This window comes from Arabidopsis lyrata (genome assembly GCF_000004255.2).
Source record: "Arabidopsis lyrata subsp. lyrata unplaced genomic scaffold ARALYscaffold_14, whole genome shotgun sequence".
In the NCBI taxonomy this organism is placed as follows: domain Eukaryota; kingdom Viridiplantae; phylum Streptophyta; class Magnoliopsida; order Brassicales; family Brassicaceae; genus Arabidopsis; species Arabidopsis lyrata.
In genome coordinates this window covers 125,722-129,581 of record NW_003302543.1, presented here as the reverse complement: position 1 = coordinate 129,581, position 3,860 = coordinate 125,722, and positions in this window count along the sequence as shown.

Sequence of the window (3,860 nt, the reverse complement as noted above, 5' to 3'; positions counted from 1 at the left end):
CATACACACCAGTCTTGTCATATTGGACTCCAAGAACCCTACACAAGCTTATTATGGCTTTTACAAGTTTTGTAAGTGAGGACGAAGTCCCTATGAGTTTTTTTTTGTTTTGCATCTACTCCAATTTAGCAACCAGGATCCGGGTGGCATTTATCTTTCTTATACTCAGTTATACACACCAATCTTGTGTCATATTGGACTCCAAGAACCTTACAAAACCTTATTATAGCTTCCACAAGTTTTGTAAGTGAGGACAAATTCCCTATGAGTGTTTTTGTTTTGCATCTACGCTACTTTAACAACTAGGATCCGGGTTGCATTTCTCTTTCTTATACTCAGTCATACACACCAATCTTGTCATATTGGACTCAAAGAACCCTACACAATGTTATTATGGCTTTCACAAGTTTTGTAAGTGAGGACGAAGTCCCTATGAGTTTTTTTTGCTTTGCATCTACGGTACTTTAACAACCAGGATCCGGGTAGCATTTCTCTTTCTCATACTCAGTCATACACACCAATCTTGTCATATTGGACTCCAAGAAGCCTACACAAGCTTATTATGGCTTCCCCAAGTTTTGTAAGGGAGGACGAAGTCCCTATGAGTTTTTTTGTTTTGCATCTACGCTACTTTAACAACCAGGATCCGGGTTGCATTTCTCTTTCTCATACTCAGTCATACACACCAATCTTGTCATATTGGACTCCAAGAAGCCTACACAAGCTTATTATGGCTTCCCCAAGTTTTGTAAGAGTGGACGAAGTCCCTATGAGTTTTTTTTTGTTTTGCATCTACTCTACTTTAGCAACCAGGATCCGGGTTGCTTTTATCTTTCTTATACTCAGTCATATACACCAGTCTTGTCATATTGGACTCCAAGAACCCTACACAAGCTTATTATGGCTTTCACAAGTTTTGTAAGTGAGGACGAAGTCCCTATGAGTTTTTTTTTGTTTTGCATCTACGGTACTTTAACAACCAGGATCCGGGTTGCATTTCTCTTTCTCATACTCAGTCATACACACCAATCTTGTCATATTGGACTCCAAGAAGCCTACACAAGCTTATTATGGCTTCCCCAAGTTTGGTAAGGGAGGACGAAGTCCCTATGAGTTTTTTTGTTTTGCATCTACGCTACTTTAACAACTAGGATCCGGGTTGCATTTCTCTTTCTTATACTCAGTCATACACACCAATCTTGTCATATTGGACTCAAAGAACCCTACACAAGGTTATTATGGCTTTCACAAGTTTTGTAAGTGAGGACGAAGTCCCTATGAGTTTTTTTTGCTTTGCATCTACGCTAGTTTAGCAACCAGGATCCGGGTTGCATTTCTCTTTCTTATACTCAGTCATACACACCAATCTTGTCATATTGGACTCCAAGAAGCCTACACATGCTTATTATGGCTTCCCCAAGTTTTGTAAGGAAGGACGAAGTCCCTATGAGTTTTTTTTGTTTTGCATCTACTCTACTTTAACAACAAGGATCCGGGTTGCATTTATGATATGATGATATTTTGGTGTTTTTAAGCCTTTTTTCTTACTAGTTTTTGGGTCTTATTTTACTATTATCACATGTAAGTATGCATTTATCATGTAGTTTTGGATAATATGCAGTTAGAGTTCTAGGATTGCTTTTGCATTGCATTTGATGTTGATTTAGGTACAAAATGGGCAATATGGAGCTAAAGAGACAAAATAAAGCTTTGGATCACAAAAGATGTGGCTTGAATCGGATTGGATTTCAAGATTTGTTAGAAAATTCATGAGAAGTGCCGAGAAAAGCTCAACCATTTGAGAAACCACTTGGAACATATTGAAGAGGATCAAAAATAAGGAATTTGGGTCGAAACGGAAGTGGATTTGGTGTTACGGTTAGGAAGTTATGAAGATTTAAAGATGAGTAATGTAGCAAAACCGACCCAGACCCGACCCAGTCCGAACCGGGTCGACCCAACTCGGACCAAAACCTCTTTTAAAGCATTTTTAGCCTATTTTTACTTGAAGTTTGGTTGTTCTAAGTTGTAGAGAGAGATCAACACATTTGTTCTTGAATCTTTTGGTGATTTGGATTATTAAACTTCATTTTTGATTATATATTCTTATGCTTTCTCATTTTCTTTACATTTCTTTTGCATTTCTCACCATGATTTCTTCCATAATCATGTGTGAGTGATCTTTAACTATGGGTCTTTAGGCAAATGGTAGATTAGGAAGATTTGATGGTTAGGATTTGGTTCTTAGGGTTAGTATTTAAGATTTCTATCATTAGGAATGAATTTGTGGCTAGGATTTTATTGGAAAATTGAAGTTCTAAGCTTAGACATTTTATGCACACCAAGTGTTTGATGAAATGCCAATTTCAATCTTAAAGAGCAAAGCATATTCTAGCCAATGGAAGTTGATGTTTAGAGTGTTTTGTAGGGTGTTTAAGCATGAATTTAATGATCACTATGTTTCTTGAATGCAATTGAGGAATCTTAGCATGATTAAGAGTAATTAGTGAATGAATTAGTACCATGGAAGTGGATTAGTTTATAATTAGGAGCTTAAACTACTAGATTAAAGTCTTAATTACACCCATAGGAACCAAAACCCAACTAATGATCTTCCTAGTGACAATCTACCTAGCTAAAAAGACTCATAGGCCTTTTATCTTTGAATTTTCGTCATTGACTTTGTGTTGAATTTTTCGTTGACTTTTTGTTGACTTTTTGTTGACTTTTATAATTTACATTTTTATCATTTTCTTTGTTATTGATTTATGGTTATGGGTAATTGCTTAGCTTAAAGATTTGTTTAGCTTGGTCAATTGCCTTTGGTTTGTCTATTTTATTTGCATTTTAGCTTCTTTAGTTCCTTTTGTTTTCATTTCAATTAGGTTGTTAGTATAAAATCAAACCTTTGGATTGTCCTAGATTAGTTTAGTTCTTGTATTCTTAGTGTGCAAACTCTATTCCTTGTGGATCGACCCTTAAGTGCTATAAACGATAACCATTAGATTGTGGTTTGTGGACTTGAGGAAATATTAATTGAAAGAAAACCTCCTAATCAATTTGGCGCCGTTGCCGGGGAATAGCAATTAGCCATTAGGATTTGGAATTAGACTTACACTAGGACGTGGTTACACTTTGAAAATCTTCTCTTGAATTTTTGTTTTTCTTTTTAGGTACAAGTAAAAGAACAAGAAGAAAGAGTTAGAGAATACCATTTTGGGATGATTTGAAAATGAATTTTCAAAGAGAAGTTTGTAGCATGGGGAATCAAAGTCAAATGGACCATGGGTTCAATGGGTATAGTCAAGAGTGGAATCACCAAGGTTACAATCAAGGAGCTCATGGAAACTTTCAACAAGAACCAAATACCTTTGTGCCACAACAAATCTACCAAGAGCGGCCTTATTTTTCTAGCATTGGTCAAGAGGACGAAACAATTGCTATGTTAAAGAAAGTGCTAGAGAGACAAAATGAAAGTCATATGGCGAACATGGCGGAACTTGATGCGATGAACTCTAAGGTAGATGTTACTTTTGGTGAACTCTATGCCAAGTTTGAGCAACTCAATTCCTATGTGGAGGATTATGAAAGTAAAACCCCAAAAAGCCAATCTTCACAAGAAGCTTTGTCTCAAGCTAACCAAGATCAAAGAGATGCCACTACTCAAATGCTTCAAGAAATACTTGAAGGGCAAAACAAATGTGCCATTGAGATTGCTTCAAGACATGAGGAAGTGCAAAGAAAATTTGAGGATGTAAACGATAAGATACATGGAGCTTTTGAGGAACTAGATGCCAAGATTGAAAAGCTAAATGACCGTGTCAACACTCTTGACAAGAAGATTGCATGTTCTCCCAATG